This window comes from Petaurus breviceps, unplaced genomic scaffold (genome assembly GCF_028583685.1).
Source record: "Petaurus breviceps papuanus isolate PSGF00001 unplaced genomic scaffold, PetGlider_PUasm1.0 80, whole genome shotgun sequence".
Classification (NCBI taxonomy): Eukaryota; Metazoa; Chordata; class Mammalia; order Diprotodontia; family Petauridae; genus Petaurus; species Petaurus breviceps.
This window is the reverse complement of record NW_027186540.1, coordinates 15,528,840-15,556,505: the sequence shown is the minus strand read 5'-3', so window position 1 is coordinate 15,556,505 and position 27,666 is coordinate 15,528,840. Positions and strand designations below refer to the sequence as shown.

The 27,666-nt window shown below is 36.0% G+C and overlaps 1 long non-coding RNA gene across 1 annotated transcript in view; it reads right to left on the bottom strand.

The window, feature by feature from the left end:
- Positions 1–27,666, bottom strand: part of LOC138175950 (uncharacterized) — a 69,627-nt gene that overhangs the window by 14,637 nt on the left and 27,324 nt on the right. Inside the window, exons 2-3 of the long non-coding RNA XR_011172134.1 lie at positions 13,598–13,642; positions 6,931–7,018 (exon numbers count right to left, since the gene is read on the bottom strand). This is a non-coding gene — a long non-coding RNA (uncharacterized lncRNA). The remainder of the gene's footprint in view (positions 1–6,930; positions 7,019–13,597; positions 13,643–27,666) is intronic.

Sequence of the window (27,666 nt, the reverse complement as noted above, 5' to 3'; positions counted from 1 at the left end):
AATAACAACAAAAATAGGTGTATAGCTCTTTAAGGTTTGCAAAGGGCTTTTATAAAATGATCTCACTTTAGCCTGAAACAGCCCTGGGATATAGGTGTTTTATTATGCTTTTTGTAACATGAAAAAAAATGGGTCAGGTGGTATTTGTCCAGCATCACATAGCTGGCAAGTGTTTGAGGCCAGATTTAAACTCATCTTCCTGATAACAGACCCAGAATTCTCACTCCTGTACTACCTAGATAATACTATGATATTATTATCCTAGAACAAGACCACTTAGGAGAATCTCACATTTTACATATGAGGAAAGTCAGACTCAGACTGGTTAAGCTATTTGCCCAAGACCAGGAAAAGGAAACAAAGCAAACAGAAGAACCCAACATTAGACTCCTATTTTGGGAATAAAAAGGATCAAAGCATGGAACAGGAGGAAGACAGTGAAGTCAGAACTCCTGCACCAAAAGCTTCAAAGGAAAATATGAGCTGGTTACAGGCCATAGAGGACCTTAAGAAGAAGATAAGAGAAGTGGAGGAAAAATTGGGAAGAGAAATGAGAATGATGCAAGAAAATTATGAAATGAAAGTCAACGGCCTGACTGAGGAAAATAACACCTTAAAAAACAGACTGACTCAAATGGCAAGAGAGGCACAAAAAGGCAATGAGGAGAAGAATGCCTTAAAAAGCAGAATTTGCCAGATGAAAAAAAGAATCTCAAAAGCTCACTGAGGAGAATCGTTGCTTCAGAATTAGATTGGAGCAAATGGAAGCTAATGGCTTTATGAGAAATCAAGATGCTGTTAAACAGATACAAACAAATGAAAGAATAGAAGGTAATGTGAAATATTTCATGGGAAAAATTTTCCACTGACCTGGAAAATAGATCCAGGAGAGATAATTTTAAAATTATTGGACTACCTGAAAGCCATGATCAAAGAAAGAACCTAGAAATCATCCTCCAAGAAATCCTCAAGGAAAACTGCCCTGATGTTTTAGAACCAGAGGGCAAAATAGAGGTTGAAAGAATCCATCGATCACCTGTTGAAAAAGATCCCAAAAAGAAAACTCCTAGGAATATTATAGCCAGGTTCCAGAATTCCTAGATCAAGGAGAGAATATTTCAAGCAGCCAAGAAGAAACAATTTGAATATTGTGGAAACACAATCAGGATAACCCAGGATCACTGAGGGATCGAAGGGCTTGGAATGTGATATTCCAGAGGTCAAAGGAGTTGGGATTAAAACCAAGACTCACTTACCCAACAAAACTGAGTATCATGTTTCAGGGGAAAATATGGTCATTCAGTGGAATAGAGGACTTTCAAGCATTCTTGATGAAAAAACCAGAGTTGAATAGAAAATTTGACATTCAGATACAAGAAGCAAAAGAAGCATGAGAAGGTAAACAGGGAAAAGAAATCATAAGGAACTAATCAAAGTTGAACTATTGACATTCATACATGGAAAAACAATAATTGTAACTGATGAAACTTTTCTCAGTATGAAAATAGTTGAAGGTAATAGAAATATATGTCTGTATGTGAGGGTATATGGGCATATGAATACTTATGTGAATGTGTGTATATATGTTAATGGGTATACATAGATAGAGGGCACAGGACCAATTTAATAGGAAGGGATGACACTTAAAAGGTGAAATTAAGAGGTGAGAGAGGAACATAATGAGAGGAGATGGGGAGAGAGAATGGAGCAAACTATCTCATATAGAAGAGGCAAGGGAGAATGGTTACAATGGAGAGGAAGAATAGGAAGGCAAAAGGGAATGGATCAATCTTATTCTCATTGAATTTAGCTTGGGGAGGGAATGAAATACACACTAAATAGGGTATCTCACCCTACAGGAGAGTAGGGGGGAAGGGGATGAGAGGGGACATGATGGAAGGGAGATCAGGCTAAGGGGAAGAGAAGTTGGAAGCACCCACTTTTGGAAAGGTACGGGATCAAAGTAGAGAATAGAACAAGTGGGAGGTGGGAAAGGAGGGAGGGAAATATAGTCAGTCTTTTACAATATATCTACTATGTTAATGTTTGCATTAGCTACACATGTACAACCTTTACTGAACTGCTTATCTTCCCAGTAAGGGTGGGTAACAAAGGAGGAAGGGAATGAATCTGGAATTCAAAGTTTCAAAATCAAATGTTTAAATATATATATATATATATATATATATATATATATATATATATATACAGACATACATACATATGCACTATTATTAATACTATTTTACATGTAATTGGGAAATAAGATATACAGGCACTGGGGCATAGAGATCCACCTGCCCTACTGGAAAAGTCGAAAGTGGTATGGGAGGGGGCGGCTAGGTGGCACAGTGAATAGAGCACTGGCCTGGGAGTCAGGAGGACATGAGTTCAAATTGGGCCTCAGACACTTAACACAAAAACTAGCCGTGTGACCTTGGGCAAGTCCCTTAACCCCAACTGCCCTCCAAAAAAAAAAGCAAAAATAAAATATGGAGAAAGGGGAATGGGAGAAAATATGGGAGAGAATAGATTGGAGGAGGGGATATCCTGTGGGACTGCTATTTGGGGGCAGTGGGTAGGGGAAAAATGGGGAGAAAATTTGTAACTCAAAATCTGCCAGAAATTAATGATGTAAATCAGAAGTTAATAAAGCATTTGAAAAAGGAAAAAAAGTTATTTTCCCAAGGACACACCATTACTAGTTGCCTGAAGTGGGATTTGAATCTTGATCTTCTAACTCTGGAGCCAGGGATTTTTCTGTTGCACCATGCTTCCTTCAAGCCTAAGTGAAAGGCTTACTTTTTACAAGAAGTCTTTCTCAGACCTCCTTAACCTTAGAGCCTTCTCTCTAAGATTATTCTAATTTATCCTGTTTATCTCTTATTTTTTCATTTTTGTTTGCATATTGTCACCCCTGTTAGACTGTGAGATCCTTAGACTATGTGGAGTTTTTTTTGTTTGTTTGTTGCTATTTTTTTTGTATCTGAATATTTTTGTATCTTCAGAGATTAACACAGTGCCTGGAATAAAGTAATCATTTAATGAATACTTATTGACTAAACATTATTATAAACATTTCTACATTGGTTAAACTTCTTAATTATATCATGGTAATTAAAACTATAATTTTTATTTCTATCTTTCCCAGTTTTCAAACTTAGCTCAAATGGATCTGTGATCTTGATAAATTGATAGTTTGGAAGTTCACTCCAATAATACAGATTGAAGTTCATCCACACCTGACTATCCTGGGCTATACACTCTTTCCTTTTCCTTTTCTCCCCATAACTTCCATAGGGTTCCAGTCTATATGCGGCAGACTTTTTTTTTTTTTTTTGGCATTCTCTTCAGATTGTGAGGATAAGGCCTGTCACCCTGTCATCCCTTACCCTTGCCACATGACCATCCCATCTTTCCTCCCTTTCATAAAACCTGAAATAAAGAAAAATACAAGATTATCTATCTGGTCCCTTTTCCATTTCTGCAGTAATGGTTGCAGAGGACCCAAGAATCAGTGTTAGCCACATTTTAAAGCTTTTTTTATTCTTAAATCATATTTTCAAACATTTTTTTGCTGTCAGACTCTATGATCACCGTCATATTGAAGTAACCAAGAACCAAACTCGGTTTACTTATTTTGGCTATCTTGTCATTTATTTTTGCAGAAATTCCCTACTTTTTAATCCTCTGCAACAGATGCTGGCATATTGTGTGCAATTATCTTCACGGTGGTCTGTTTTCTTATGCTCATGAAAAGTACTGCAAAGCAAGATGACCAATTTTCCCATGAAATTATGTTTTTAGCTTCCTTTCTGAACTCAATGGAGCCATCTCTGCCAAATCTTTTATTCCTCTTCCAAGGAGAACATGTGAGCCATACTTCCAACTAACTGTAATTTTTTTTATGTCTCCTGGTTTTATTTACAGTGAGAATGCCTGCTGCATATAATATGCACTTATATTATATGGTAACTATGGACATAAATATAAATATGAATGGTTCAGTTCCTTCTGCAGTATATCAACTAGGCTACTAGAAGAAATAGAAAGTAGCAAAAGAATATTTGACTTGGAATCAGAAGACTATGGTTTAATTCCCTGGTGCTGCTTACTAGTTATATAACTAAATAAGACACTTAACATGTTAAGTCTCACTTTTTCATCTGCAAAATGGGTTTAATGACTAGTACCCATCTCAAAGGTAAGAGTATTGTTGTATCAAAAATGGGTTGTAAACCTTAAAGCACTAAATAAGTTAGAGTTATAGTTATTATCTACCAATTGCTCACTAGATACAGATGTCACAATTGCAAGTATATAATGTCTTTATATAGTCTAAAAATTATGTGATTCTTTGCCTCCTTTACTACCTTTCAGCAACCTGAATTTATAAATGGAACACATAATTCCTAGGGCCACTTTGTATTTTTATCTGTTTCATGGGTTTCCACAACCAAAGGAATATCACATATTGTCTAACTTTTGGATGGTTATCTTCTTAATATTTGCCTAGACTGTGCTACAGATAGAAAGTATAGACGTTCACCAGGATCATGTTAAAATCTGATACAATAAAATGTACTATAGGATAAGTATAAAGTCCTACACTTGGGTTAAAAATATCAACTGTATAAGAACAGGGTAGAGGGTGAAGTTTTTAGTGAACTTCAAATGATGCTAGTCAAAAAGCTAAAGCAATTTCAGGCTACATCAGTAGAGTCCTAGGATCCAAGGACAGAGAGATGATTGTCTTGCTGTATTCTGCCCTACTTATTCCACATCTAGACCAGTGTAGTTAGCTCTGGCCAGTACATTTTAGGAAGGGCAATGACCAGCTGAAACTTTACCAAGAAGAGCTAATAGAATTCTAGGAGATGAAAAGGCTATGCTCTACAAGAATTATTTGAAGGAATTGGTGGTATTAAGACTAGAGAAGACTTAGGGAAGATACAGACATGATTGTTGTCTTTGTGTATTCAAAGACTTTTTTTTATTTGCCCCATTGAGCAGAACTAGAAGTAATAAATCAAAGATACAGATTTACATTGGATATAACAACAGTTTTCCTATTGGTGTTATCCAAAAGTATTTAAACTACTTTTGGCAGTAGTGAATTCTCCTTTAATGAAGGCTTTCAGCTAGTCTGGGTGCATATTCATAAGGGATCTGATAGAATAGCTTCTTGATCAGGTATGGGATGGATTAGATGACCTCAAAGGCCCCTTTGACTTAGAGATTCAAAGATTCAGTAAAGCCATTTGTGACACTTGTAAAAGGTTATGCTCTGGTATTATAGCCTATGAGAACTGGGGTTCAATTCCATAGTAGGATGATGCCCTGGAGTAGGATTTTCATGTTCTAACTTCCCATTTCTTTCTATATTCTCATATGTTGACTTGAATATTCTTCTTCACCCCTATCCCCATCTTATCCTGCAAAAAAACCCTCCATATGCCCAAACCAAAAAAAAAACCTACATATATTTTCAACTATTTTTAGCTTTTGATGCATGGTGTTTCTTTTCAATCTCTCTATTGCTCCATTTTTTCCTCTCAAATTCTATGCATGGTTCTGTTTTTTTCCAGTTTATCTTTAGATGTCAGTAGCAGAATGTTTCTCATTTATTTTATAACAAGTTGATCTTTCAAATAAAATAACAATGCAATAAGAACAACCAATAAGTTTGTATGAATGGATCAATGTTTTATTTGCTCCAAAGTTAGACTTGATATGATGCATTAAGTCAGTGGCTAACAAACTCGAAATTGGGGCCACTAAAATGTATATAAGGATCTCTGTGAACCACATATGGACTTAGAAAACCTCACATTAACATATCTATGTTTTGTTGTACTTTTATTTATTTGGCACATATTTACCAACTACATTTTAATCTAGTGTTGAAGGCCACAGTGGAGTATTTAATGCCCTATTACAGAATATTCATTCTTCTTGACTTAAGTCTTTAGATAATTGGTCACTATGTATCTAATGTGATATTACCAGTGAACTCAATTTATGTTCTTTCAATTTCTCATTCAGATCTTTCCTACTTTAGATAGAAAATTGTGGCATGAAATTTATAAAAATTAATCCCCCCTTATTTCCTCCTTTCTTCTACTCATAGAATAAAAGGTATCCCTATATCCCAAAGGCAAAGCTTCCAAACTCCTGGTATCCAGTAACCTTCCAGTCTTTGACTTCTTTCTTCCTCAGCTGTCATCAATAAATTCCCAGGTCCTATATATTCTACCTCTGCAACATGTCTCTTGCTCTGTATTCCTATCATCCTAATACAGGGCCATCTCCCCAAATGGCTATACTAATATCCATCTAGGAGGTCTTCATAACTTTACCTGTCACCATTTTCCCCCCTTTATACCATTGCTAGAATAAATTTCATTGCCTATGAAATAATGTTCAAATTCCTTTTCATGGCATCCAAAGCTCTCCCCATTCAGTCATACTAATCTATCTTTCCAGATAAGAGTGTTTGTAAAATTATAAAATCATGTTATTCCTTTCTTCTGCTTACCATCCAGCTGACACAGACAAGTCATGCTGATCTTTATGCCTAGAATGTCCCCCTGTTCACCCTTCATCTGTTGACTTCCTATATATCTTTTTAAACCCAAATCAAATGCTACCAACACTAGACAGTCTTTTCTGATCATCCCTCCACCTCCCCCATTTGCTAACGATCTTTTATTTCAGATCTCATGTAGCATTGCATTTTTCAACTACCTTTTGTTACAATTATCTGAGTGTGTTTTATCCCCTGCTAGACTGCAAGCTCCATGAAGACAGGAATCATGCCTTACCATAAGAGTATAGATTTAGGACTAGAAGTGATCTTGGTAGTTATCCAGTACTTTCCCTACCTTAATGGAAAAAGAAACTTAGGCACAATAAGGTTAAGTGACTTACCCAAGATCACACAGATAGTGAGTGGCAGAGGAGGATTTGAATTCAGATAGTCAGTTCTGCTGTATACCTTCCTCCAAAGTACAAAGCTCTGCAAAATTGTGCAATAATAAAATTTAGAGCTTATGGAAGAAAATTGGGATTTGGGGCACAAGGATCAAAAACTTCACCAGATGGTACATAAAAACCTACTTTTAAAAAATACTAGTATAATTTTTTCATGTTAAATAAATAGAAGCACCCTAGGGCTGCTGCTGGACTTAGCCCCAGTTCTCACTAACCTGGCTGAAGGGTAAAATTTCAGTGGGTGACAGCTCCTGCAAATTCTGGGCTGAGGGCCTGGGCCCATGTGGAAAGTGGGATGGGGAAGGGGTGGCCCATCCCTTCTCCAATCACTGCATGAGGAATATCCACACTTTTCCTTGACAAAGGCCTGAAATTTGCTTGTAGAAGTGGGCATTGGAAGGGTTGCAGCTAGCTTATGACATTGTGTAGTAGGGAAAGTTTTCACATTCTCAATATTTTTCTAGTAAGAAATTTTGTATAAGCAAACTCAAATTTGAGTTATGTTCGTAATGTTACCTAATATATCCATCAATTTGGGACAAATTTGTGTTTTTGAACTAAATGTTATAGTGGAATTTGGTTTCAAGTCCAGTCCTCTTTTTACAGTGGTTTGCTGCTGGAAGTGTGATTTTCCCTTAGCTCCTTACATAGTGCTCTGCAATCTATAGGCACCTAATAAATGCCTGTTGATTGATCATTCTGTTGAGTAAAATGATCAATACTGTGTTGTTGATCTAATAACACTAAGACACTGACCTCTTTCTAAGATTAAATATAAGTGATTCTTTGAGTTTGGGGAGAACATTTACATAAAAGTAATAAAATTTTCATGGATAAATTTTCTCACCTTCCAAAATTATTTTCATAAAACTTAGTTCTGTTAGATAATTAAGAAATAATTTAATATATTCTATAATAACTATCTGTAATACCATTCAGAGATAAAGATGTATTTTTCAAGGTTATCTCAAAAAACGAAGAATTGCTCAATGAAATGTTGCTATTGCAGGAAATCATTTTTAACACTATGAATACATTTGGAATTCATTAACCTGTGCATGTGATTATAGTTCTGGGAGAATTTAGATGTATTTTTAAACTGTGTGAAGTGCAATTATCCCCATGATATAGACAAAGGACGTAAGGAGCAAGTGAGGAATATGTATATATGTGTGTGTGTATAAGTGTGTATATGTACAAATATGCACATGTACATATAGATACATATAGATAGACAGATAGACATATATTACTTCCATGCTATAGGTTTTTTTTAAGTTTTGCTGAACTTTGAGAGGTAGTGGCATAGAAAGTGTATTTTTCCAAACTTTGCTACTGTAATGGTAATGTAATTTGAATTTGAAGACCCCTTTGTATTGGCAAAGGTAACAGGTACTTAGGACTTAGTAATTAACCAAGCCTCTGTTAAAGAAACAGAAGGTATGAATCCCTGTTGCTGATGTAACAGGAAGGGATGGGCTGAAACAGGAAGCTAATGCTGTGTGTACATAAGGAAAAGCCCCAGAGAGGGAGTCAAATTTTCTTGCAGTAATCTTCATGGAGGCAGAAGCTGCTGCCTCCAGGGAAGCTGAAGAGGAAAGGCTCCCCAGGCCGGAGAGAATGATTTTGATTTGGAGAACCTGGATGAAGTGATTTTAGTTCTGGTAACCCACTGAAACTTCTGATGAGTCTGAGGGCCAGCCAGAGCTGCTGAAACTGTTGAGGATTTCCAAGGGCCAGCCAGAACGGCCAAAGATTGAGGAAGCATGACTGTGATGCTGGTACTTTGCATGAACTTGTTGGTAGCTTTATTAAGACTTGTCTTCCGAGGAACAGAGTCTGAAGGATTTGAGATGGACTGGACACTGTGAGCTCCATTGTGGAGCAGGAACTGCACAGAGAGCTCGATAAGGACCTGCAAGCTATCTGCCTTTGAACCCAGGTGACAGTTTGGTGAATTCAAGTAGGATCTGGTGACAGTTTGGTGAATTCAAGTAGGATCTGGGACCATGGAAGGGGAGCCAGGGAATCTGAGAAACCACCCTGAGTCAAGCTGAAAGAAGACTTTACTTGGATACTGTGTACTGAGTGAGGAATTGCAAATTTATTAGTGACCTAGGAGTGGAGGGTCTGTGTATTTTCTGATGATTGAATACTGAATGATGAAGGATGATTGATGACTGAATAAGTGACAGAGTTAACTTAGTGTGCCCTATGAGTGGAAAACTTTGATTATTGTACTTTGTGATTGAATTAAGGATTTTGTGAATGCTTGAGTCATTAATTGATTGTTCTTTGTTCAAAACTTTGTGACCACTGTGGTGGAAACTATGTGGCCTTTTTCTGTGATAAGCTGTTGTGAATGCTATATTTTGATTTTCTGTGATAAGTTGTGATGTTGTGAATGCTGTACATTGATTTACTGTGAATGTTTTGCTTTGATTTGTTATGGAAAGAGTGTTCACTATGCTGTGTAATCAGAAGCTTAAAAGCTATTCACAGTATCATTCTTATGAAAAGCTGCTAGTGCTTGGCTTTACAGCTACTGACTTGATTGACCTATGAACCTAGGCCATTTAATTTCTCTCTGAGATTCTCAGTTTTCTCATCTGTAAAACCAGGACAATGATTCTTACATGACCTATAACCCAGAGAGATTTTGAGTAGAAGCATTTATAAACTTCAAAGTGCTATAGAAATGTGAGTGATCATTATAATATCCTTCCCCCCCTTTTTTGGAAGGGGCAATTCATAGTCTTAACTGTAGTTCTTTATAAACCTTTAGTGTCCCATGTGGTAAAAATGTAAGTATTTTATTTTTTAGCATGTAGAAACTCTTTAGATCATAATAAAATAACATCCATGTAGGCATGGAGCATCCAAAGTATTTATGACAAGAGGGCACACAGAACACTTATTTATGAATAATAGCTGTTACCTGAATGTAAATTCAACGAGATAAGAAACTTTATGAGACATATATTTGTCTTCTCAGTACTTAGCATAGGAACCGATACAGAGTAGTACTTCCTTCATCAAAGCTTATTTACTGACAATGGATTTTTCAATCTAAATAGGTTCTTTGATAATGTCATTAGATATTAAAACAAATATTTATTTTTTTCTTAAAAGACAATACTGCTGATATCATATGATTTTTGTTGGTCCTGTTATTAATATGGTAAATTTTATTTGTCTATTTCTTAATATTATATCAATCTTTTACAAGGGTTCTATATTTCCTATCTTCCTGTCTCTCTTCCTCTTCCTCCATCTGACCCTGCCCCTTTTTTCTTCTCTCCTTTCCTATGTCCTTTCTGCTTTTCTTCCTCTCTTCTTCCCTCCTTCCCTCCCTCTCTCTGTTCTTTTTTTTCTCTCTACCTCCACCTCTTTCTTTTTTCCTCCCTCCCTCCCTCTTCCTCCTTCCCTTCCTTTCTTCTTTCTTTCCTTCCTTCCTTTCTTTTCTGTGGGAGTTTGTTTTTCTTAACCAGAGTTTTGTTGCTTCAGAAAAAATTGATGAATAATTTTCCATAAATCTATTTGTGCACATTTGCAGTTATATTTATTTTATTCTTTCTCCATTTAGCTTGAAAATAGAGTATTGCTAATCCATAAATCTCCAGGTCAAATATCACAGACAAGGGATTAATTAGAGAGAAGATACTTCATGAAAGCAAATTATATGTATAGGTGTAGCAGGGATAGAAAACCATGGGGCATGAATGGGAATGTGTGTATTAGATTCCAAGGAGTGTGTGCTGAGGTTCTCTGTCAGTTTCCAGAGACGACATGGTTTTAAAAGAATTCTGCAGCATAGAAGAGTTGCAGTTACACATGCAACCATTTTTTAAAATTATACTATGTTATTAAAATGCTTGTTTTATTCCATAAATTAAAAATAAAAGAATTTTTTTACAAAGCATGCTGCAATAAATCCTGACTGGTCACTTTCTGCTCTGTCACCAACCCCAAGACAGCAGTAGGGAAAGAGGTGCTGAGTCTATTCAAGAGAAAAAAAATACATTTCTATGTTCTCCTTCACTTCAGCTTTCTTGAATATGTGGCAAGCAACTCTCCCAGAAGGGTTGGGAAAATGGGGATACCCTGGCTTTCTATCACCTCCAAGAGCCAATATAAAATGTTCTACTTGGCACTCAAAGTCCTTCATAACCTAATCCCCTCCTGTCTTTCCAGTCTTTTTTTACACCTTGCTCCCCAACATACACTCTTCTGTCCAGTGACACTCACTCCTGGCTGTTTCATGAACAAGATGCTCCATCTGTTGGCTCAGGGCATTTTCTTTCACTGACTCCCATGCCCTGGATGCTCTTCTTATTTGAGTTACTTACCTTCCTGGCTTCCTCTAAGTCCCAACTAAAATCCCACCTTCTACAGGAAATCTTCCCCACCCTCCCCCCATGTCCCTCTTTTGATTATTTCCTATGTATCCTGAATATGGTTTACTTTATATATATTTTCATGTTGTCTTTCCCATTAGATTATAAGCTCCTTGAGGGCAGGGATTGTCTTTTGCTTCTTTTTATCCCTAGTGCTTAGTGTAGTGCCTGGCACATAGTAGGCTTTTAATAAATGTATATTGAATGAATTAGTGAATTCTCCCCTACTCTAACCACATGGCAGCTGTGTACACATGGCAACTAAAGTACATGCCCAAGCTGGGCAAGCCTGAGAACAAATCTAATTGTCTCTCTTATTTGTTTCCTTCATCCCCCCTCCCCCACAGTCACTAGTGATTGAGACATGATACCAAGATGGCTGGACGCCTCTTCTACTTTTTGTTGCTTTGCCTTTTCCTAAGTGATCATTCATTGGTCCTGAGAGATATTCCCAGTTTTAGAGGCTTCCTTGTAAGTTCAAAAGGTCTAGAGATAATGGGTCCTCAGCTGGCACTGGAGACAAGCTTTCTACACGCAGTCCACTGCTTCTTGGAATGGAAGATGTGATGACCAGAGGATAAACCAAACCCCTGCCTTGGCATGCCAGAAAACATAGACCTGGAGGTAATTATTTGGACAGTATGGAAAGTAGGTTGAATGTAAATGCATATTCAGTAACTTCAAGAACTGCTTCATGTTTGATGTTTAAGTCTCAACCTCTCAGAAAGTTATGAGTTACTAGGTATAAGGTACTGTATCCTATTCTAAGCCTTATTCAATGTGTGCTGTAGGTCTTTGTTATTTATAGCTTTCTTTTGCGTGGAAGAAATAAGTAAGGTGATTTACATTGTATAACCATTATTTTTCTGCTGAGGGCCACAGACATGAGCTATGTACCCTAGGAATTAAATTCTCCTTCCTCTTGTGCCTCCGTGGCATGGATAAAAATAGCAAAGAAGGCAAAACAAAATGTATACGGCCTGACTCCTCTTTTGAGGACTCCTCTAGGACTAAACCTGATCTGCACATGTGCGAGTTTAGCTATCTTTTTTGGGGGGGAGGGGGGAGCCAATCAGGGTTAAGTGACATGCCTAGGGCCACACAGCTAGTAAGTATCTGAGGTTAGATTTGAACTCAGGTCCTCCTGACTGCAGGGACAGTGCTTTATCCACTGTGCCATCTAGCTGCCCCAAGTTTAGTGATTTTACCCAGAGTCACATAGTCTTGTATATGTGGATTTGATTTGTAAAATTAGGCAGTGCTTTCATAAATTTCATCAGCAAGACTAATCCAGATCCTCCTGGTTTTGAAACCAGCTTGCTATTTAGTATACCATATTACTTCTTACTGGTTTACATGTACTGTAGAGTCTACATATGTGGCTGTTATTTTCCTTTCACTTTGTTTTCTCTCAGCCATTCCAAGGTCATGTTGCTCCATTTCTACCTTCCAGATTCTTATTAATATCAGCCAAGGCCTTCTGAGATGACAGGAATAATCTGATGATGAGCCTGGACAATTAAACTACCTGGGAAATTGTATTGCTAAATCTTTTCCCTCTGGAAACATGTGCACACTATATGCTCCCTTTTCATCAGTCCTTCATGTTCACAGTTGAATTTACATCAAATAACTTCTTTTTCACATATCCTCTTAAATTTCTTAATTTTTTCTATCATGTTGGGTGTCAAGCAAAGGGTAAAATGGCTTTCAAAACTAGTAGACATTGCTATTATAAAACTATAGCAATCTGGAAAGTAAAAAATGTAGGAAGATAATGTGTGTGTATGTGGGTATGTGTGTGTGTGTGTGTGTGTGTGTGTGTGTGTACACATACATACATATATCCAGTCTTACACCTCAGTGCTCTATGGCTTATAATTTATTTCACCTTTTATTCAGTTTTTTAGGGTAGAAAAATTTCACTCTTTCACCTTTTATATTCATTCATTGGTGACATCTATTAGTTAAGCTATTACTCTAAAAATGGTAAGTAATCAAAAGAATGGTGTTAATAATCTACCCATATTAAAAAAAGATGAAATAACATGGGATAATGGATAGAGAACTATGTTCAAAATCAAAAAACTTGAAATGAGGTCCTGCCTCTGACATGTACTGAATGTCTCTTTGATTCTGGCAGCAATCTAAAACTAAAAAGTTCCAGAGTAAGTGCTTAGCTGTATTTATAGGGGAAGTTTACTTACCTGTGAATTCCTTTGATAAAGTCAGAGGTCAAGCCTGTGCCACCACTGTGGAAAAAAAATAGGAAAAGGAAACCTCAATCATGGAGACATTACAAAGAATCACTGTAAGGACAGTGTTCAGAAATTTCAGTCACAATTTTTACAAGTCTCCATATAAATTAATCTACTATTAATTAAAATATTTTTTAAAATGTCTTTTACACCACTTCCTGTATATGTACCTTATTCATAACACGTTACACCTATTTGCTCCCACTGTATAATTTCCAATGCCCTTTTTTTCTTATAATTTTGATTTTTCTGAAGTGATGGTGTTGCCTGATTTACCACTCTATAAAATCTCTGTAAGAATAATGGTGCTAAAGATCCCAGTATTCATGACAAAGAAAATTAAAGACACATCGAAAGAACTGCCTGATTTTGCAAATCTAATTCAACTTGTTCAATTTCTTCCTATTCTTTTCTGGATCCATTTCATGAGAGAGAGAGAGTTGGATTAGCCTATACAAATGCATACATGTTATAGCTGTTCTTTATAGGGTAGATGGCTAATTTCCTTAGCATTGCCATGGATTTTAGTGACTATCTAATGTTCCCTTGTTTGTTATAGTATTGGCACAATGGCATCCATGAATTTGGATGAACCTACTATCAAGAGAGAATTCTTTTGTTTGTATATGATATAGTCCACAATGCTATTAAACATTTTTTTTACTATTGAACATTTTATGTAAACAGATACCTCCCTATTATAATTTTAGCTATAGAATAGTAGAAATGTGGGTAAAATTACTTTGTTAGATAGGATTAGATTTGGACTGGAACTGGAAAGGCTGTTTCTATTTGAGTGTCCTGGTGTTCCGTGTTTACCCTCCCTCTGCTATATAACAATTGTAATAATAACTTAGATAAAAGTCATACATAATTTGCTTATCAAATTTGCAGATGGCACAAAATAGTTTTTTCAACAGATGGCAGCTAAGGTCTAGAAATATTGTAACATGCTAGAACATGGCAATAAGTACTATAAAATAAAATTTAATAAGAATAAATGTGAATTATCATACTTGGGTTTTTTTTAAGTCAGCTTCATAAATATTAAATAGGAAAGCATAGACAGACAGACTTAATCTAAAAAAAGTCTGGAAGTTTTAATGGAATGCCAAAGTAAAACAAATCAAAGGCGTGATATGAAATCCAAAAAAACATAATGGGATCTTAGTCTGCTTTAAAGGAAGTGTAATATCCAATCTAGAAAAGTAAGAGTGCCACTCTATACTGCCTTACTCAAAGTACACCAGGGACATTTTGTTATATGCTGGGTACTATGTTTTAGGAAGCACATTGAAAAACTAGAAATCAGTAATAAGAAGGAACTGAGATGGTAAGAGACTTCAAGAGATCTTTCTGTTTATGGATCATATATAGCCAAATATATATAAATATACCCAACAAGGAAAAGATAAGTCTCAAGAGACAGATGATAATTTTCTTGAAGTACATGAAAGAATATTTTTGTTTGGCCCCAGAGGATGTAAATTATAGCCATCTGAAAGCCACAAAGGGGCAGAATGAGGCATGATATAAAGGAAAGTGTCATACACTTAGAAACATCTGAAAATAGAAATGACTAATTCAGGATGTAGTAATTTCCTCTTTGCTCCAGACCTCAGAGGTCTCCAAGTAAAACTTCAATGGTATCTTTTCAGGTAAGTCCTCAAAGAGATCTGTATTCAGACATGGTTTACACTAAATTGACTCTAAGATTATGTGAAATAGACTTTGAGGAAAAATGACACTATTTTAAATCTTAGCTTTTTGTTTGTTCATTTTTAATAGGAAAATATATTTTGTGATCCATATTGCTGACTTTTAAATGAAAATTTGGAGTGAAAGCTTCTTTTAAATCCCAGGGATCTGCATGTAATAAAGTAAATAGAAAAAGCTGTTTCTTTGGGAAGCAGTGTGAGCCAAAAGAAAGAATCCTGCATTTGGTTATTGAATCAGAGAACTTAGGTTTGAATCCTCACCTTACATCTTCCTAGCTCTGTGACTTTGGGCAAATTCTTGAAAAGACCTTTCAGATGAATTAAACTGAAGTCATTTCATCTTTTTGTCATCATTTTCTTCATCTGTAAATGTAAGGGAGTTGGACTAAGTGTCCTAAGGTCCCTGAAATTTCTGAATCTATGAACTTTCAAAGATTTTTTCCTATACAAATGCATGAAATCATATTTTTATACCCAAAGCTCTCTATACTAATATTCCAAGTGAAATTCAGAAAGAGATATATACTGTTTTATAAAACACAAAATTTAACAGAGCTTTTAAATTAAGTACTTCATTACTTTTATTTGGGGAATATATTATGCATGCAGATGGCTTACATCAAAGCATAGTGATACAAATTATATTATAAAACTCCATAACTGACTATCAAACCAGATGAGGATTTAAATTTCCAAATCTCATGATGTCTCCACAGGAAAGTCAACAGGAAAACAAAGTACGTAATTGAAGTGATTTTGAACAATAGAGTTCAAGTACGGTAATTTACTTTATTAAATACTATTGTAGATAGTGCTGCATTCTTTGAGGATTTTGCAAATAATCTTTCATGAGAAGAAGTCCTGGTCACAAAGAGAAGACATAGAAAATTCTGGTGAAAAAAATGACTGGGGAAATTAAAGGGGCAACAGAAACTTTTAACTACATTTTTAGAATAGAAAGAAAAATTAAGTTCAAAACATCTGGCAATGGAAAATATAGCCAGTTAAGTATTGTGGGCACAGTGAGTTTTTTTTTCCTTAATATCCACATTATTAGTAAATCAACAAATATCTCCATCTCTTGGCTTCCCTGCTTCCTTCAAGTCTTAGCTAAAATCTTACCTTCTGCAAGAAACCTTTACATATCCCCCTTAATGTTTGTGCCTTCAATATGAGATTCCCCTCAATTTATCCCATATATTGCTTATTTGTATATAATTGTTTCCTCATTGTTTCCCCCTTACACTGTGACTCTTTGAGAGCAGTGGTTGTCTTTTGCCATTCTTCTTTATCTCCAGAACAGTACCTGTCACATAGTAGGAACTTGATAAATACTTATAGACCTATTTTTTTTTAAAGCAATCGGGGTTGAGTAACTTGCTCAAGGTTACACGGCCAGTTATTATTTCTGGGTGTGGTGCTGAGTATCTGAGCCCGGATTTGATCCAGGTCATCCTGACACTGTAGCCGGTGTTCTTACTACCTGGCCGCCCCTCTATAGACCTATTTTTGAAAATGCCTCTAACAATATATTTTAAAATTTGTTTAGATTTGGTTAGATATACATTGTTATAGTACAAGGTGATTATGAGGCTCAAATGGAATAATGTATGTGACTTGCTTTGTAAACATTATAGAACTTCATAAATCTTGGGTGCTATTCTATTTTCAGGAAGTCAGTATTATGTCTTCCTCATTGAATTAGAAGAGATGCTTAACTATCAATGGATATGAACTGCAATGGAAATTTCAGCAAACAATAGATGAGAACAAAATGGCAATGAAAGAATAATAGATTTCATGTAGATGTTCCAGAGTTTGAATATCTGGCCATTATTAGTAGTATAACTTTGGGCAAGCCACTCACCCACAATTTCATCACTTGTAAATTGAGATGAACGGACCGGATGAAGTCTAAAGTTCCTAACAGTTCTGAATTTATTATCCTATCAGACCTACCATTTTACATAGATAGAAAGAATCTTAGAGAAATTGTCATTTTTCAGCATAACATAGCAGGGAAACAAATGGAATTCTTAGTTTTACCTGCCCTTTTGTAATTTATTTTGCATAGAGAATATTTATTCCATTATATTAAGTGTAGTTATAGTAAGAAAAAGCAATTATTGAGCAATAGAAGATTTTTAAAAGATTTTACCAGGTAAATAGGATTATAAGGAATATATTTATATATGATCATTTAAATGGCTTTATTGCAACTCTAAGAAATATTTATGTTTACTCATTTGAACTTAGCATTCCTATTGCAGTAAATGATTTCTAATCCAACTCAAATCAATATATAATAAGTAGGTAAAAGTTCAATCAAATAATTAAAATACTTTCAATGGAATATTTAACTGGATATAGCAAAAAGATAAATAAGTGAAACAAAAAATACAAATATAGCAAAAGCTAACATGTTATCAACCAAAATGCATATAAATAGTATTATTCATACACAACATTAAAATCATCTACATTTACATTTGGAAAATTAGGCAATGCTTTTAATGACTCCCATTCCCCCCTTCCCCCAGCTTCTCCCTTCAAAGATTCATCTTTTGCCAGTAATATTTGCACAGAAAAGCTTTGTGGCTTTGTGCATCACTTTATTGCCCTTTGAATGATTCAGTTTTCAGTTTTCCAAAGGGCAATAGAAAGATTCACAGTGATTGTGAGTAAACTGCATCATGTGACAAACTAACTAGGAATTATGAAGAAACATATTAAAAGAAATCCATTTTTCACTTTTGTGGGAGAAGCTTATAAGAGAAGCAAAAATTATTTGAGTTTAATAAGGAGAAAGAACTTCTGTAAGTAGCTTAGAAGAATTTGGACTAATTAAGTAAATCAAGCCAGAGGGAGGTGTAGAAATGTTGCAAATCTGTGGAGAAATTGGAGAAATTTAGAAAGAGAAGAATCTAACCTGATTAGAGTAATTCTTCCATTGATATTGGAAAGTGTTTATCATTCTAGTTCCTTATGGTTTCACTCACTTTTTCTGAGTCTTTCCAAACCAAAATGCTTCCCTAAATAGAACTCACCTATATGTGTAGTGTACCTCACTAGAGCATAAGCTCCTAAAAGATCAGTAAAAAGTCACACTTTTATATCTTTTCTTCACAGGATTAGTACACTGCTTAGAACACTACGATTACTTAATAAATGCTTTTTTTCATTCATTCCAGGCCACATATAGTTCCAGATTCTATTTCTGGGTTGGAAAAAAAGAGCATCATTAAAGAATATATAAAGAGGTTAATGGATAGCAAGAAGGATTACAGATTAGAAACTAAAGAGTTAGACTGAAGAAAGATAAAAGAATTTAATTGGCAAGGCAAGGCAAGCTAGATAACAAAAGGCAAGTGGAACAAATGCAGCACAGATTCATAACCTTCTTTGTATCATGTCTCCATTTGGTAGTCTAGTGCATCCTGTAGATCTCTTTTGTCAATCACAATTTTTAAGAGAAAGGAATACAACAGGAACCAGTTACAGTGAAAGCAAATTAATAATGTCAATTAGTTAGTGAATCAATTTAATGAAATAGAAAGGTGGTGCATCTGAAGAGGAAGTAGGGAGGGTTGTGGAGTTGAGATTATGGAAAGAAAATTAAATGAGATTGTCAAGTTACCAAGAATTTAAAAGGCATGTAGGTGGTTTAGTGGATAGAGTACCAGGCCTAGAGTCAAGAAAATCTAAATTCAAATCAGGCCTCAGACAGCCTACTAGCTTTTGCACCTTGGGAAAGTCACTTATCACTGTTTGCCTCAATTTCCTCTTCTATAAAATGAGCTGAAAAAGCAAATGGTAAACTAATTCATCATCTTTACCAAGAAAACCCCAAATGGGGTCATGAAGAGTCACACACAACTGAAAATGACTTGAAAAAGAAGTTCGAGTTGGCTAGGAACATTTTAATCAGGTGCTGAAAGCTGAAGAAGAAACATTTTTAAAATATGTCTGAAAATTTCAGTCTGTAAGGAGAGCAAAGGAAATCATACAGTGACTTTCACAGCATATGTGAAGTTCATATTTCTGCTATAACCAAGTGATAATTATTTGTGTTTCATGTGTAAACTTGTCTGTCTCCTGGAGGATATGGTGAAAGGACTATGAAAATGCTTTCCCATATTAGAACGTTAAGAAGAATGAAGAATTCCTAAAGGAAAAAGAAGAAAGGTTTCATTGGGAAAATAAAGGATCTGAGTTGAAGGAGGGTAGATGATCCTTGTCAGGATACTGGAGAATGGAAGAGGGTCACAAAGAGGAGAAAAATAAATAAACACAATACTATTGCCCTTAGCTGTCCTTGATCAATGCAAGTCACCTAGCCCAGATTAACTACTTCATCAGGTACTGAAAGAACTTATAGGTGTTAATGCTGAACCAGTGTCAATGATATTTAAAAGATTTTGAAAAACAAGAGAAGTACCACAAGATTGGCAAAAAAAAAATCTGATTTTTTTTTAAAGGAAGAGCACAGAGCATTCATAATATAGGCCAATCAATTTGACTTTGATTCCTGGGAATACTTTAGAACAAATCATTAAAAGATTGGTGTGAAAGGCAGGTAGAGAAGCAAAGATTACATAAACCAGTATAGCTATATAAAGAAAAGCTCATATCAGATCAGCCTCATCTGCCTTTTTTCAGATTATAAAATAGGCAGAGGACAGCAATGCTACAGATAAAGTTTACCTACATTTTAGCAAAGTTTTTCATGAAGTGTATCATACCTTGTATAAAAGAGGGAGAGAAAAGGATTAGAAGAAAAAAATTAGATGGAATCAGAACTGGTTGGAAGACTTTTGTACATGGTCCAGTGTTAACATTGCATGAGGTCTCCAGCAGAGTACCTCAGGAGAACTTTGCTTGGACTTGAGCTACTTAGCATTTTTCTGTCAATAGTTTGAATAAAGGCATAGGTGGCATGCTTACTAAATTTTCAGAGAGTACAAAACTGGGAGGGTTACCATAATTAATACCTCTATGAAAATATCAGTATGCCTAAGAATTTTGACAGACCAAAACACTGGGTGAAGCTAATATGATGACATACAAGAGGGGCAAATGTAAAGTCTTATGTTTGGGTACCAAAAAAATCAAATTAACAAGTATAAAATGGTTAGACAACAGTTGTTACAAAAAAACCCTGAGGGTTTTAGTGGATTTCAATCTCAATACGAGTCAGCAATGTGATATAGTAGCCAGAAAAGCTATTGTGATCTTGGAGGGGAGAGGTTTTGATGAGGAAACCATAGAATAGTAAATGGGTGGTGATATTAAGAGATCTTAGATATTAACTTAGATATAGGGGCAGGTTGCATTCAAGAGGTTTATGAACTCCTAGATATTTTTTCTTTAGAAGACCATGATGTGTTATAATCTATGACTAGGTGGAGGTATCATCAACTGTGTTGTGTCCCAGGTCCCAGACTCATTGCTAATCATGGGACTCACTATAAATTACGATTTGGAATTACCTACCACATGGGTGAGGTAGTTGTGATCTAAGTCTTAATCTTTTTGGTTTTTTTTTTTTGGAGGAGAGAAGTTAAGGAAATTGGGGTTAAGTGACTTGCCAAAGGTCACACAGCTAGTAAGTGTGTCAAGTGTCTGAGTCCTGATTTTAACTCAGGTCCTCCTGACTCCAGGGCTGGTGCTCCATCCGCTGTACCACCTAACTGCCCCCTGAGTCTTAATCTTACACTTAGTGCTACCTATGCCAAGAAGACAATCTAGTAAAAGCCCTAAAAGCATTTGAATGATTGAAGGTCCTCTAGAAAATTCTTAGAACCATGGAGTGATATATAATAGGACCAGTATTTGCCTGCTTTCTCCATTGTCCCCCAAATATAGGTTAGTCTAAAATTTCCCTAAAATCTCCATTACTTGATTGACTTCTGGTAACCTCTGGTTGTATTGATAAGGATTTATGATCACCCAAGAGCAGAAAAATACCCACCCATATGGGCAACCACCCCTCAGCCTTGGTGGATGTTCTGAGATCACATGAATCATCATGCCCTTCTCTAGATTACCAGACACTTTTCCACATGGAGATGAGGGGAGGAAAATATGTATAGCAAATCTATATGCTACTATAGCCTTGTTCAATATCCTTACTATGTTAGTGCTGAATAAACCTCTTTTTGTTTACTGTTCAATGAACTGTGAGGGCCTAATCTTTCTTTTTTTCCCCCTCTCAAACATCAAACCTGAACTGATATGGTACCAACATTAGGCCCACCTCTCCAAAGGGAGGGGACACTTTCATTTTGTTCTGCCTTTGTCAGACCCAACCAGAAGTTGTGTTTTTATTTCTGCATGCAGCAGCTTAATAAGGACATTGAAAAGCTGGAGAGTATCCAGAGAAGGACAGTCAGAATGGTGAGGGGACACCTAGAGTAGAAGTTGCATATAGACAAAATTTGACGATGTCAGGAAAAATATGCTAGCAAGAAAAAAAAAAACTGTTCAAAAGTAGAATATTGACTTCTGAAATGGCCCCTTGAATTTTTGAATTTCTCTTCATCTTCATCAATCACTAAACATTTGTTAAGCCACTACTATGTGCCAGCCACTGTGCTAAGTGCTAGAGATACAAAAGACAGAAGAGACAATCCCTTCCTTCAAGGGAATCTGATGAGGCAGCTCTTCTGTGCTTTAGTTCTCTATTGGACCTCCCAGTAAGTTATTGTTTCTTGTCTGAATTCAACTCATTGGGAGATATAAAATAGTATATGTACCCTCAATTTAAATTCAAAAATATTAATTTGGTGCCTAACATGGAAAAGTACTACTGCTGGGTATAGAAAGGTAACTAAGATAGTTCCTGTCCTCAAAGACTCTTAATGCCTAGTATGGGAGAAGGGCTCAGTAATTGTAATATAGACTAAAATGTGATCATTTAAAAGAAGAACAGACAATATTATAAGAGGAATGACTGTGGTTCAGTAATCATTTTCTCCCATTTTTCAAAGCTGTTTAGAATGATTTCATATATCCTTCTTTCTTCAAAGGGACATGACATTTGAACCTCCCAGTAATTACAGGTTATGGTATAAAGTATATTCATTGATAATAGGAAATTCCTTCAACAATAAGGACAAAGTCACTATAATGTCATGGTAGTATATAAAACATTGGTAAGGAAAAAAGAAATTGATTCATAAAATAAAGTTAAATCAATAAGTATTAAGCTTTTACTTTGTGCCACGTAATCTCCTAATTGTTAGTCATGTGTGTGTGTGGGGGGGAAATGATAAAAATAATCCCTTCCCTTGGGAAATTGACATTATAATGGAATCAGACAAAATATTAATAAGTAGGCATATACAGATTATAGATGGAGTAGATAAAAGATGATAGAAAAAGGCACTAGCAGCTAAGGGGACATCCTGCAGAAGAGGCAGAGGGGAGAAGGCAGAACATTTCTGTCACGGAAGTAGCCAGTGCAAAGACACTGAGTCAGGAGATAGAGAATTACGTTGAAGGAACAAAAAGTAGACTGGTGTATCTGGATCACAGACAACATTTAGAGCAGTAAAATGTTAGAAGAGTGGAAAGGTAGGAAGGGGCCAGATTAGGAAGAGCTTTAAAGGCCAAACAAGACATTATATTTTATCCTAGAGATATTAGGAAGCTGCTGGAAATTTTTGAGGAGGGATTTGATATAGTCAGACCTAACTAGAAAAATAACTTTTGTAGGTGAATGGAAGATTAGAATAGGGAGAGACTTAGGTCAAAGAGATGAACAAGAAGAAAAGGCAATAATGAGAGCAAGGGTGGTAATTGTGTGAGTAAAATGAGAAAAGGCATAAATGACAGGATGTGGGAACAGACTGAATATATAGAATGGATATGAGTGAGAAGTCGATTGAGGATGACACTGAAGATGTGAGCAGGGTAACAGAGGATGGTTGTTGCCCTTAATGATAAAAGGGAAAGTTGACAAAAGGGAGAATTTGGTGGTGGGAAGATGATGAATTCTATTTTGTATATAAGATATCTAAAAGACAATTGTTGATGTGGGACTGGAAATCAGGAGAGAGACTTGAGCTGGACATATACATTTGGGAATTATCAGCATAAGAAATTATTATTTCTTAATAATTGAAGCCATCAGAGCTGAAATCACCAAGTGATTGAAATTTTCAAATTCTGTGGAAGTCAAGGAGAATGGGAATTGGGAAAAACTTTAGATTTGTCAATTAAAAGGACATTAGTAATTCTGGAGGGAACAGTTTGAAAATGAATCATAAGGTTGGTGTAGCAGCAAGCACCCCAGCATCCCTAGGGTGGCTGCCAACACAGATTCTTAGATTTGCTTTTCTAAAGGAAAGCAATTCAAAATGGGTTAACAAGCTTACTTTAATCAATCAAACATATATCTTTAACCTAGCTCAGGGGAAAAAAGTCAGCACCCTGAACTTCAGAGTATACAGACAGAAGTTACAAGACAGAGAAACAGATCAAGCAGACAGGCTTCCAAACTGTCCGGCCATTACGTCCATACCAAATCACAGTTACCAGAGAGGGAAGCATTAACATCTGGGTTTTCAAAGCTGGGGGGCTCTCAACTTCTGCCCAGAGTCTCATCTGGTCAAATCACACAACACTTCTCAAAGTGAGCCCCAAAGCAAAGCCACACATCAAGGTTTATATTGCCTTCTCCTGGGTCAGAGAATGTAACAACCCTCTTGAGCCACTGCCCAATCACAAAGCACCAAGGTGTGGGTGTTCCTGAAAACCAAGCCTCCTGCCACAGGCTCCATGTGACCACATTCAGCCTATTAGGGGGCAGAGTATATTTACAAATCAAGGAAGGTTCTCAGAGTCACTTAAGCCTAGCCAAGGGGCTTAGGGGCAGGGAAGATCTTTAAATTTTCATTTCCATTACAGTTGGAAAACAGATTGCAGAAAGTTCAGAAGAGAGTGAGAGGAGAGGAAGCAGAGAAACTTAGTATCAACAGCTTTCTCAAAAAGTTGAGCCAGAAAGGGGGGAAAGGATAAGGGGATGAGGTTTTTTGAAGGGTAGGGAAGACATAGGCATAGTAAGAAAAGTAGATAGTGAAAAAGTTGATGAAAACTAAGAGTAGCAGGCGAACACTGTAGGAGAAGAGAGAATGGAGCTCTTGTGGTACTGTCTCAGTTTTTTGGTGAAGTAGAGATAAGATCCTCTGCTCGGTGGGTTGAATTAGGAAATGTCAAGTAGATTTAAGGAGGATAAAAAAGTTTAGACAAGCCACTTTGGAAAATGGCTTAAGTTTTTTCAAAAATGACTTTCATTTGAATTTTAAAAATCAATTTTACATCTTATGTTCAGTAATATTTAAGAAAAACTATCATGTATAAGGGACCACAGTGGCTATCTAGTCCAATTTTTTGTTTGACAGATGTAGAAACTGAGCCCCAAGAAGGTTAAGTGAATTGCCTTCATTTTGAGGGACTATCCTCAGGTTTGCATTTCTAGCTTAAATGATTTTATGTGCACTGCCAAAGTGAAGTTCAAGTTAACATATATACCATCTATCTCATTTATGCAACTATTTGTTTTCTTCTGCCTTTCAGCAGAAGTGGTTCATTTAGTTATTTGGACTTTAACTTTGAGGGAAGGAAAATAAACATAAGCAGATATGAAAATGTATTCTCAACTGAACAACATGAAATTGAATCTTTTATTTTAAAAGATATGGTAAATGTTGAAATGTTTCTATAAACAATTATGAAATTCTTTTGAATTTGTTTGATATAAACTTCAGTAACCATCAACAAAAGCAAATAATCCAATAAACATTCAAATAAGGAATAAAGCTCAAACATAAAACCTTTAGTTTTTTAACAAATTAGAAGTAAAAGAATTAACAAATAATACACAAACAAAAAAGTGCATTTACTCACTGTTTCCAATCAAAATGTTTTTTTTTGCCTGGTTTATTGTCTTTGACTTTTTCTTCTTTCTTTTCTTTCATTTTTCTTCATATACTATAATCATAGGTATGCAGTCCTGGCCCTAATGATACTTTGTATTATTTCATATTGTCCTTTCCATATTTCCTTATATGTCTTCATATTTATCTTTTTAAAAGAACAATATTATATTGCATTAATATTATAACTCAAGGGGGAATAGACCCCTTAACCCCATCTCTTTTTTTTGATGGTTCAACCAAGTTTAATTGTCCAACTTTCTATCTGATATCCCTAACTAAAAAGAAGGTACTTTAAATCCAGTTCACTCTTACTCTCATTGATTGGCCAACAATAGGTCCCAGTTAAAGCTTCACTTAATGGTCATTGTTTAAGCCCTGATGTGAATATAAAATACAATTGCTTCTGTTTTGGCCAAAAATGCTGAGGGTCTCCCCTTGTAGCAGCAAGCACTGCAGCATCCCCAGGGTGGATGCCAACACAGGTTCTTAGTTCCTTTTATAAAGGAAAGCAACTCAAAATGGGTTAACAATCTTGCTTTAATCAATCAAATATATCATTTACCTTGTTCAGGGGAAAAAATTAGCAGCCCGAACCTCAGAGTATACATACAGAAGTTACAAGAAAACAGAAAAAACATATCAAGCAGACAGGCTTCCAACTGTCTTGATGAATATATCCATACCTAGTCAGACACCAGAGAGGGAAGCATCAACATCTGGGTTTTCAAAGCCAGGGGGCTCTCAATGGCTGCCCAGAGTCTCATCTGGTCAAATCACACAACACTTCTCAAAGTGAGCCCCAAAACAAAGTCTCACATCAAAGATTATATAACCTTTTCCTGGGTCAGAGAATGTAACAACCCTTTTGACCCACTGACCAATCACAAAGCACCAAGGTGTACAGGGCATTCCTGAAAAACAAGCCTCCCACCATAGGCTCCAGGTGCATTGCACTTAACCTAGGGGAGAGAAGATCTTAAAAATTTAATCCTATAACACCCCTTTCCCAGATTGATTTTTTACTAAGTAAAAAAGGCCATTCTTTGTCTCATTTCTTACCTAGACTTGATCACTGAATGGGCATTGCCTCAGTCAAACTGAGACCTGGGAAAGACCTTAGCTTAAAAAGGCCAAGGTCTCCCACTGCATCTCGGGCCATCTCCAGTTATCCTAATCTATGTCTTGCCATTTTGACTCAGATAACTCTGGAAGAGAAAGGGAGGTTGGTGACTCTGCCCCGCCCTCCCTCACTTAAATACAATTCACTTCCATGTCAAGGCATCATCTCGCTGATGCCATCCTCCTCTTCAAGAACAAAGGACAAAGAACAACAATCTTTAGTCCCTTGCAAGTTTCAGAATTCCAAATAATTAACAGAATGCAATATGTTATAAATGTATTGAGGGGAGGAACTTTTTGTGTGTGTCTGTTTTCTTGTCATAGCTATCACGATGCCTAGAACATAGATGCTTAAAAACATATTTCCTCAACAAATGAAAACTGTACCACTTCAATGTACCTCTGATCTCATCCCTATGATTTCTCCCTCTGATGTGGAAACTGAAGACACCTTCATATCCTGTGCTACTACTATTCATATCCTCTCAGAAGTTTTTCCACAAAAGATTCACCCACATGCTTGGGATCTTTATCTACATCTCTTCACATTGCACAAGTATTTAACATAAGTAGCTAGGTGGGACAATGGATAGGGTAGAGTGCTGGGCCTGGAGTTTGGAAGACTTGAATTCAAATTTAGTCCAGAGATTTGCTGTGTGATTTCAGGCATGTCACTTAACCTCTCTTTGCCTTAATTTCCTTAACTGTAAAAGGGGGATAATAATGGCACCTGACTTGCAGGGTTGTTGTAAGAATCAAAAGAGATTAATTTATAAAGCATTTAGCACAGTGCCTGAGACTTAGTAGGTGCTGTATGAATTATTGTATCATCATCATATACCAGTGAAGCACACTGGTTTGTACATTAATCATCCCTTGTTCTTTCTTCAGTTCTGATCCTTTTCCTTTTCTACTTTCCTGCTTATAAATCTCTCTGATGATATCCTTTATTTTTCTTTTCTTTTAAATTTCTTCATTGGTAACATGTTGTAATCTACTGATACCCACCATGAATCTCCCCTGTGGGTTATCAAGAACTTTAATTCTTTATAAAGACCTTATTATTTCAGAACTCTCAGCTATACAGGACCCCTGGAATATTATGGGTGCTAATAAGAAAAGCCTTTGTTGCAGGGAGAAACTTGAAGTCATTTAAAACATTGCAAAATTCCCCAATGGCAACAGAGCCTGCTCTTATATATATATATATATATATATATATATATATATATATATATAT